Consider the following 10,994-nt stretch of genomic DNA (forward strand, 5'->3'; position numbering starts at 1 on the left):
CCACTGGCGGAGGCCCTGGCACCTCTGATCCCCCACCGCTCACCGTTAGGATCTCAGCAGTACTCAGACCTGCAAGCATGTTTGGCATCGTGCCGGAGAAGGAAGGAGACACTGACCATGCAGAGGAGACTGGTAATGTTTAAGTTTTAACACAGATCAAATGTGTTCGTCATTAAAATATGAAACTAAACCAAATCTCGTTGTTTCTCCCCAGTGACTCTGGACGAAGCGTCCAATGAGGCATCCCGGGTGTGACCGAAGTTCTGGTTCCATCCAGATCAGCTGACATGGCAAGGCTAAGTAGCATTGCTAACGTTGAGCACAGAAGATAACACCACTGAAGCTCCTACAGGGGTTTCATCAACAATCCGCCACAGCGAGTCTGCGTCTCTACTTAAAATCCCTTCAGGGTACAATTTTGGCTAATCAAACCGCCGTGTTTATGCCAATAAAAGACAGCCGTCGTCACTAGTCCTGAAACGTTTATTTTGAAGAGTTTGGTAGAACAGGAAGTGATGCAATCGTATCTCTTCTTCTCTGACCAAATTCTTTCCATCCAACCGGTACCGCCACCTGCAGGTGTGTTTTAATCCTGCAATTCCATCAATGCTTCATTATCCAGTTTTCTATTCTATTTGATCACAAAATTATGTTTTTTTGTGTCATCCATTCATCAGGATGGCTGCAGACCGAGATAAATTATTAATGGATTTTCTCACTGACATGAGACTGGACATACAACAGTAGCTTTCCAATTCAAACCCAATTTTTCTGAATTTAACTGAAAGAGTCCAAGATTTGGAGAAAGCCTCCTGTCCTGGGCATGTTTTTCATCTCATATCTGCTGAATCCCTTCCAGATTTGGAACAAAATCTGCAACCAGATGGCATGCTCCTTGACTCTGATTTCCAGGATGCAGAGCCAACATCTGCTCCTGTTGACCTGATGATTGATTCATCCGCCTGTGACAATTGTCCGGTGCCCCCTGGTGTTGAGTCTGCCAAACTGTTCTTGGGACAACTCTTGTGGGGAGGGCTGGTAAGCCTTATGTGCCTGTGACACTAGAACAGGTGCTCCCCTGTGACGTTCTTCTGGACACTAGTTCAGACCACACTCTCATGTCCCACTCTCTTTTTGACCGCCTCTGCCTAGCTGCTAAAGGAGGAGGTCGACCACCAGAACTCACTTCATGTGTGTCACATGTCCGCATATTTGCTCCAAGTAACATGATCTTGTCATCCAGGTCTGTTCTCCACTTCACCGTTGGTCCTGTGACGTTGACACACCACGTGTACATCCATGCACACGGTACCATGCTTTCAGTCGACTCCTTAGACCTGGGGTTAACCACTATCCATGAGGTCAGGATTGCTACACCACCACATGCACCACCGACTTTTGAGCGCCAATACAAGATTCCCCTGGTGTCCCATGGACCGGTCCAGGAAATAATTGACAGCCTCTTGGTGAAGGGGAATTCACAGTGTTAGTATTGTTAGATCTCTAAATCCATGCTGTAGTTCTTTTTAAAACACAGAGCAGTTTTGTTTACCTGTTTTCCCGCTACGTTTCGTTTGCGGCTGCAAACTTCCTCAGGCTGACGCTGATGGTGGCGTCACTTCCTTCTCGTTTATCTGCGGGCAGCAGAGGACGTTGTCGCCCTCTGCTGCCCGCTCTCCCCTCTCCGACGATGCAGTCCCATGCGCGGTCCAACGTGTACACTCCATCGTCCCTGTTCATGGTCCCACATCCACGTCTCCTTATCTCGATTGCTTCTTTTATCCATCATCTTAAACTGAAGCGAAGGTGGTTTCTTAGACCTGCGTGTTTTTGATGTAATCGCTCCAAACGGCGGAAGTCCTCCGTTCCTTGTTGTCCGTGTTTTTCTTTGAACATCAAGGTGTGCTCTTGCTGTGTCGTATCTCTAAATCCATGCTGTAGTTCTTTTTTAAATCACAGAGCAGTTTTGTTGGCTATAAGATAACTTCCTCCAGTTAAACTCTGAAAAGACTGAATGTCTGATCACCGCCCCTGAGAGCATGGTTCCCCTGATTAGTCTAAAACTTGGTCATTTATCCTCTGCCGTCAAGACAAACTTAAGGGATTTGGGTGTTTTTGACCAACCAATGTCTCTTGAAGGTCACTCAAAAACATTAGTCCAAAACTGTTTTATCACTTAAGAAATATCTCCAAACTGAGAAGGTTGGTGTCCCGTCTAGATGACTGTAACACACTCTTCACATGTTCTAACAAAAAGCCTCTGAGCGCCTTCAGCTGGTCCAGAACTCTGCAGCGAGGCTCCTACCTGGAGCAAACAGAAGAGCACACATCACTCCTGTTCTGGTGTCTCTGCACTGGTTACCCGTTAACTTTAGAGTCCTGACTAGAACCTTCAGGGCTCTACATGGCCAAGCTCCTCCCTATATTACTGACCTGTTAAAGCCTTACGCTCCAACCCGAGCCCTCAGGTCCACCCACCAGAACCTTCTAGAAGTTCCAAAAACCAGATATAAAAGTCAAGGTGATTGCTCCTTCCAGACTGTTGTATTCCAACTTTGGAGTGATCTTCCTTTATCCGTACGCAGCGTTGTCGGTCTGGACACTTTTAAAAAACAGCTAAAGACCCTTTTATGTAAAGCTGCTTTTACATAAATCTTTTATTTTCTTATTTTTAACTCAAATTTTGAATAATCTTTCATTTGTTTTATGATATTTTATAATTTTATTTTGTTTTAATCTATGTGAAGTACTTTGTGATTCTATGTCTGTGATAAGTGCTGTAGAAATAAAATGTACTTACTTGCCACTACGTGCCGGTGGGATTGAGGAGGTCTTCGAATTACTCTGCTCACTGATCCATAACGTCCCAAGTGGAGGTCAGCAGCACATGGTCCAGGGCTGGACTGGGACAAAAATTCAGCCTGGGCATTTTGACTGGAGACCGGCCCATCACCTGTTTTTTTTTTTGGAAAAGACATTAAGCCTTACACTGTTTCTGACACACACCAACGTACACTTTCTTATTGGTAGTATTTATGTATCAATCTAATAAACGTAAACCTACACCATCCTTCCTATCCTGGTATTCTAAAAAGTAAGGTTGGGGGTAACTGATTATTTTTAAAATGATTATTCTGACGATTATTTTATCGAATAGTCGACTATTCTAATGACTATTTAGATGATTAATCTAGCGATTATTTTTCTATTGCACAATTAATAAAAACTAAAAAATTCTCAAATAAATTCCTCCAAAAAATTGATAAGTTGTTACTGTAAGAGAATAAACACTACAGGCCTTCCATTTTGTATAACACTGCTTTTATTGTGTTGTGGTTGGTTATGTTCTGGTGACGTGTAGAACTTGGGAGTGCAGGCTGCTGCCTGAGAGGTAGTTGGAGACGGAGTGTCTCCATGCTGCTTTGTTTTGTTCACTTATGTGCATGAGGCAAGTGGTGTTACGACCCTTCCTGGGGAGTCACGTGTTTCTCCTATTTTAACTGTAAATCCTTCTAGCCATTATATTTATAACAAGAAACAGATATTCGGACAGAATATTTTCACGTTTATTCGAATATGATTGTGGAACACACCCAGCATCATAATAAATGAAGTAATATTTATGCCAATTTAAGCCTTTATGGGTGACCAGGACTCTGTGTTTATGAATGTGGAAGACACCCAGCATCCTGTGATGGCACTAATAACATCAAGAGATAATAAATAAGGTAATATTTAGGTCAATTTAACCCTTTACACGTGACCAGGACACTGTAATCAATTTTTGGCAAGGGAAATTATCTTCTTTTCTTTTTTTTTTTTTTTTTTTTTGCCATTTTTGGGGTGTTTTTGATGACACAGTAGGCAGTATGAGTACAGTAACATCAACAGATAATACATAAAACCCTTATTTGGTCAATTTTAGCCTCCATGAAAATCTTAGCGATTCAATCACTTTTTGGCAAGTAAAATGCCATTTTAGTTGTCTACAATTAAATCATCAATAAAGAATTTAAAGATATTTTGAGGTATTTCTTATAGGTAAACAGGAGGGTGTAGTCTCTATTTGGCAAGTGACAATCTTAATTTTATGTGCTGAAGTGCTTTTATCTTGTTACTTTTAAATAGAGCAACGTAATGTTTAGATAGCAACCTACACAGTGTCATTAAAGCCAAAGCTTGATCATTTTAAATACTATTTTTCAAGTAAAAATGTGCCCCAAACTAGTTAACTGTGGCTCCATGTCAAGTGGACTAAAGAAAGGAAGGGGAAAAAATTAAATCGCTGGAGAATTGTTTATTTCCATTTATACAACGTTTACATTCAATACAGGGTGCCATTTTACATTGTTTATTTATTTATTTAGTATCAAGGCTGTAACATAAAGAAAGCCAGTTCATACCACAAAGTTTGTGGCACAAACCATCTTTCAATCGCAAATATTGCAAAAAGGATTAATATATCCTCATTGTGAACGTTTAAGACAAATAGCAACACTTAAAACAACTTCCGAACTGGAAAAACTAATGTGGCAAGGTGGAGAAAGGAGTGCCCGGGCAGGATTCGATCCCCAGACTCCCGGGTGAGAGTCAAACGCTCTAACCAGTCAGCCAAAGGGACATCTCTTTGGCTAAGTAGCCAGGGCGCATGATCAATGGGGACATTGTGGATGCTCACACTGCCACATCTTCCTCCCTCTTTCCACAAGCACGTCCTCGTGCTCCCGCGCAGGGTGCCACAAACACTGCCACACTAATATCCGCGATAAACATCTGTTTAAGTACCGGAAGAGGTTATCTTTGCTTTCTGAATGTCCATATTGCTAGATATGCTGAGTTTTAGGGCGAAATCCTGGGGAATTTTGTCTAGAAATGCAATTACTTAACCGTGCGCGATCCCGCGGTGGCTAATCATTTTTTGGCAGCGAGTCAATTTATGGCACAACACCGGCTCGGCTCCTCCTTGAACCGTCACCTTATCGTGGTGGAGGAGTTTGAGTGCCCTAATGATCCTAGGAGCTATGTTGTCTGGGGCACTTAGTGCCCCTGGTAGGGTCTCCCATGACAAATTGGTCTTAGGTGAAGGGTGAGACAAAGAACGGTTCAAAGGATCTTTCATGGCGGTTAAAATGAAGAGTCGGAGTACCCGGCCCGGAGGGTTACCGGGGTCCCACCCTGGAGCCAGGCCTGGGGTTGGGGCCCGTGAGCGAGCGCCTGGTGGCCGGGCTTTCGCCCATGGGGCCCGGCCGGGCCCAGCCCGAACCGGATACATGGGCTCGTCCAACTGTGGACCCACCACCCGCAGGAGGAACATGAAGGGTCCGGTGCAATGCGAATCGGGTGGCAGACCAAGGCGGGAGCCTTGGCGGTCCAATCCCCGGACAAGAAAACTAGTTTTTGGGACATGGAACGTCACCTCGCTGGCGGGGAAGGAGCCGGAGCTTGTGGCAGAGGTTGAGCGGTACCGGCTAGATATAGTCGGACTCACCTCGACACATTGCATTGGCTCTGGAACCCGAGACCTGGAGAGGGGTTGGACACTCTACTTTGCTGGAGTTGCTCCGGGTGAGAGGCGGAGGGCTGGGGTTGGCTTTTTGTTAGCTCCGAGACTCTCTGCCTGTGTGTTGGGGTTTACCCCGGGGGACAAGAGGGTAGCTTCCTTGCGCCTTCGGGTCGGGGAACGGGTCCTGACTGTTGTTTGTGCTTATGGGCCAAATATCAGTTCAGAGTACCCACCCTTTTTGGAGTCCCTGGGACGAGTGCTAGATAGTGCTCCATCAGGGGACTCCATTGTCCTGCTGGGGGACTTCAATGCTCACGTGGGCAATGACAGCTTGACCTGGAGGGGTGTGATTGGGAGGAACGGCCCACCTAATCTGAACTCGAGCGGTGTTTTGTTATTGGACTTCTGTGCAAGCCGCAGTTTGGCCATAACGAACACCATGTTCGAACATAAGGACGCCCACCGGTACACTTGGTACCAGGGCAGCCTAGGTCACAGGTCGATGATAGATTTTGTAGTCGTATCATCTGACCTGCGGCCGTATGTTTTGGACACCCGAGTGAAGAGAGGGGCGGAGCTGTCAACTGATCACCACCTGGTGGTGAGTTGGATCAGATGGCAAGGGAACATGCCGCGTAGACCTGGCAGACCCAAACGCATAGTGAGGGTCTGCTGGGAACGCCTGGCAGAAGAACCTGTCAAGACGGTCTTCAACTCCCACCTCCGGCAGAGCTTTGACCACGTCCCGAGAGCAGTGGGGGACATTGAGTCCGAGTGGGCCTTGTTCCACTCTGCGATTGTCGAGGCGGCTGTTGCTAGCTGTGGCCGTAAGGTGGCCGGTGCCAGTCGTGGTGGCAACCCCCGTACCCGCTGGTGGACACCAGAGGTTCGGGGAGCTGTCAGGCTGAAGAAGGAGGCCTACAGGGCGTGGCTGGTCTGTGGGTCTCCGGAGGCAGCAGACAGGTACCGGTCAGCCAAGCGGGGTGCAGCAGTGGCAGTTGCCGAGGCAAAATCTCGGGCGTGGGAGGAGTTTGGTGAGGCCATGGAGAAAGACTATCGATCGGCTCCAAAGAGGTTCTGGCAAACTGTCCGGCGCCTCAGGAGAGGAAGGCAGCAACTCGCTCACACTGTTTACAGTGGGGATGGGGAGCTGCTGACGTCAACTGAGGCTATAGTCGGACGGTGGAAGGAATACTTTGAGGAGCTCCTCAATCCCACCAATGCGCATTCCGAGGAGGAACCAGAGCTGGGAGGCCTGGGGATGGACTGTCCGATCTCGGGGGCAGAAGTTGCTGAGGTAGTCAAACAACTACACAGCGGCGGAGCCCCGGGGGCGGATGAGGTTCGTCCTGGGTATCTCAAGGCTACGGATGTTGTAGGGCTGTCATGGTTGACACGTCTCTACAACATTGCGTGGTCATCGGGGGCAGTTCCTAGGGAGTGGCAGACCGGGGTGGTGGTCCCCATCTTTAAGAAGGGTGACCTGAGGGTGTGTTCCAACTATAGGGGGATCACACTCCTCAGCCTCCCTGGAAAGGTCTACGCCAAGGTACTGGAGAGGAGGGTCCGATCGATAGTTGAATCTCAGATAGAGGAGGAGCAATGTGGTTTTCGTCCTGGCCGTGGAACTGTGGACCAGCTCTATACCCTTGCAAGGGTGATGGAGGGGGCATGGGAGTTTGCCCAACCAATCCACATGTGTTTTGTGGATTTGGAGAAGGCTTATGACCGTGTCCCCAGGGGCACCCTGTGGGGGACACTCCAGGAGTATGGGGTGGGTGGCTTTCTGTTAAGGGCCATTCAGTCCCTTTACCAGAGGAGCGTGAGTTTGGTCCGCATAGCCGGTAGTAAGTCGGACCTGTTCCCAGTGAGGGTTGGACTCCGCCAGGGCTGCCCTTTGTCACCGGTTCTGTTCATCACTTTTATGGACAGAATTTCTAGACGCAGCCGTGGTGTGGAGTGTGTCGAGTTTGGTGGCAGGAGAATCTCGTCTCTGCTTTTTGCGGATGATGTGGTCCTCCTAGCTTCATCCAGCTCTGACCTTCAGCTCTTGCTGGGTAGGTTCGCGGCCGAATGTGAAGCGACTGGGATGAGGATCAGCACCTCCAAATCTGAGACCATGGTTCTCGACCAGAAAAGGGTGGCTTGCCACCTCCGGGTCGGGGGAGAGGTCCTACCTCAAGTGGAGGAGTTTAAGTATCTCGGGGTCTTGTTCACGAGTGAGGGTAGGAGGGATCGGGAGATCGACAGGCGGATTGGTTCGGCGTCTGCAGTGATGCGGACGCTGAGCCGATCTGTCGTGGGGAAGAGGGAGCTGAGCCAGAAAGCCAGGCTCTCGATTTACCGGTCGATCTACGTCCCAATCCTCACCTATGGTCATGAGCTTTGGGTAATGACCGAAAGAACGAGATCGCGGATACAAGCGGCCGAAATGAGTTTCCTCCGTAGGGTGGCCGGGCTCAGCCTTAGAGATAGGGTGAGGAGCTCGGACATTCGGGAGGGACTCGGAGTAGAACCGCTGCTCCTCCGGATCGAAAGGAGCCAGTTGAGGTGGTTTGGGCATCTGGTCAGGATGCCTCCTGGACGCCTCCCCGGGGAGGTGTTTCGGGCATGTCCTGCCGGCAGAAGGCCCCCGGGTCGACCCAGGACACGTTGGAGAGGTTACATCTCCAATCTGGTCCGGGAACGCCTTGGGGTCCTGCCGGAGGAGCTGGTGGACAAGGCCGGGGAGAGGACGGCCTGGAGCTCCCTAGTTGGGATGCTGCCCCCGCGACCCGGACCCGGATAAGCGGAGGAAGACGATGACGAGACACCGGCTCGGGTTTCTCCTCCTCCTCCCTCTTTTCTTCTCCAACCTGTCGCTGGGCTGAGGCTCCATCACTTCCTAAATTGATTTTACTTGAACCTTCACTACCAAACAACTGTGAGATTTTAACACATGTGCCAGCATCAGCCTGAAGGGCCAGTTTCTTTTTTAGTCGAATTTTCTCCGCTTCTCCTTTCCGTTTTTTGTTCTCCATTTTGTAAAGCTCGTCTGTCTGTTTACTGAGATTCACAAACAACTGGCGGGTGCATCAGACCTCTGGCTATTGGTCCAGCCCAGAGTGTATTATTACCAATTGGCCAATCCACCCAAGGGCGTCAGTTTGTTTTCAGAATAGCTGGGGACACTAACCATACACTTGAGTGGGGTTTAAAAATTGCTGGGGACAATAAAGTAGGCTAGCACAGGGGTCGGCGGCTCTGTAGCCGCATGCGGCTCTTCCATCCATCTGATGCTCTGTGCTTGTAAAATAATGAATGGATATTTAAATAAAAAGCTTTATATTTTACTGCATTAATTTTACATCTGTATGCTAATTCTAAATATAAAGATTGTCTGCGTAAACCTGAACAGTTCCAACCCGGTCTTACTGTGAGACCGGGTTGACGCGTCACGCTTGTGCGTAATCATAGGCGCTTCCTGAGCTGGAGGATGTCAGATTCTGGGATTCTCCTCAGACGGCTCCTGGATGCGTTGCCACATTGGAGACAGGAACAAGCGCTATTCAGCCAAAGTTTCATAATCAGGTAACATTTTCTAAGTGACAAGTCTCTCTGAGAGACCGGGTTTGGAAAACACTCGCTTCAGTGGGAGGAATCTTCCCGCATGCGCTCTGGTTCTGAGAGCCTGGATTTGTATTCTGAACAGTCTAAACATGTTTTTAAAAGAAACGTATGACAAAAGTGGCACCTGCTCAGTAAAACCACCAACAGGGTGAAAAATATCAAAATATTGTAGCAGAGACGGGCTACAACTTCTGGATCCACTTTATATAAATCGTTTTATTGATTATCTTCTTATGAAAGATAACTTTGACGTACACGAGCGACCAGGCGCGTTGCAAGCTTTTCAAAAGTGTGGGGGATGTTGTCTGTGCCTAAAATAATTTGATGTAATTCACCTTGTTAGTTTAATTTCCATAATAGCGGAGCAGGTGCGGATTTTAGACGCGTCACGCATGTCTCCGTTTTAAACATGTTTAAACTGTTCAGAATACAAATCCAGGCTCTGTCTCGTTAGATTGGTGTAACTAAAGTTTGTACTGAATGAAACTTTACATTAAACCATGTTGAAGAGAAAAGGATCCGATTAAATCGTTTCCCCTCATTTACAGTCAGAAGTACAGCGCAGTGCGTGTGGCTCTGGGGTTAATCAAGTTTAGTTGTTTCTCTTTGCAACAATCTTCACAAGAAGGTAAAACAGTTAAATGGCAGGTTACAGATATTTATATTAGACTTTTATTTTGACGGATAAACTCAATGATGCTGGCTGTTTTGAAAGAATTACCCCGACGCACACTGATGTGCATGGATGAGCTAGGAAAAATGTTCTTTTTATGAAATTATGAAACTTTGGCTGAACAGCGCTTTTTCCCGTCTCTAATATGGAGACGCATGACGCATCCAGTCTGAGGCAGAATAGCAGCGCAGAAAGCACCTGTAGAGACATTTGATCATGCACAAAGTTTATGTGGAGCAGAAGCGGTCGGGCCACGGCAGGTGAAACGTTCCTAGCCTACATGAAGTGAAACTGTTTAATTGTAACATTAATACGTTACTGGACATGCTGGTCTGGTTGGTTAGACCAGTGTTGGAAGTGGAAAACACACACACACACACACACACACACACACACACACACACACACACACACACACACACACACACACACACACACACACACCAATTAAAATAATGCTGATAGTGTGGACTAGAAGACAGGTGATGGTTATATTTAAATGATGATCAGGCTGCTGTAAAATGTAATCTCCATCCACATCCAGACACAATTATCCTCTATTCTATTTGCTCTGCTCTTGTCTGGACTGATGTAGCTGACGGTGCGCGCGGGGCGCCTAACGGCTGTGGTGCACATTTTACGCATTTGGAGAGGTGGGCTGGAAGCTTTGCTTTTACTGGAAGATGGTCCACTTAACGCACGGGTGTAGACTACATATTAATGACAAATGAATGAAAATTAAATTGTGAGTTTTTACTTCATATTTTAGAAATTAAAATGACGGGGAACACGTTTATGACGTCTTTTTAAACTAAATTTTCTAGCGCCACCTGCCTGCTTCACTAAGTCTCTGCTTATTAAGGTCCGTCCAGAATTACCGTGGCCCACCCAAAAATGAAAACCTGGCGCCGCGCCTGTTATAAACCTCTGCAAATTGTTGTTCTTCACTTTATCAAACTCAGACTTTGTACAGCTAATGTCAAGATGTAAAATTATGAATTCAGTCGAGCTCTTCCGTCCCTCCCTGTCCTGCTCTCCTGGAAACCCGACATCGGCTGCCAGAAGCGGAGGGGAAGAAGGAGATGAGGCCAACAGAGTGAGTGCGACATAAAGAAACCAGACTGGTGTGGAGGTGAGCAAAACAGCTGGAAAAGTGTGGGCGTTGAATCCCCCACGGGTGCGATGTCCATGCGAGCGACCTGTACCTGC

Source organism: Nothobranchius furzeri, chromosome 1 (assembly GCF_043380555.1).
Source record: "Nothobranchius furzeri strain GRZ-AD chromosome 1, NfurGRZ-RIMD1, whole genome shotgun sequence".
Lineage (NCBI taxonomy): Eukaryota > Metazoa > Chordata > Actinopteri > Cyprinodontiformes > Nothobranchiidae > Nothobranchius > Nothobranchius furzeri.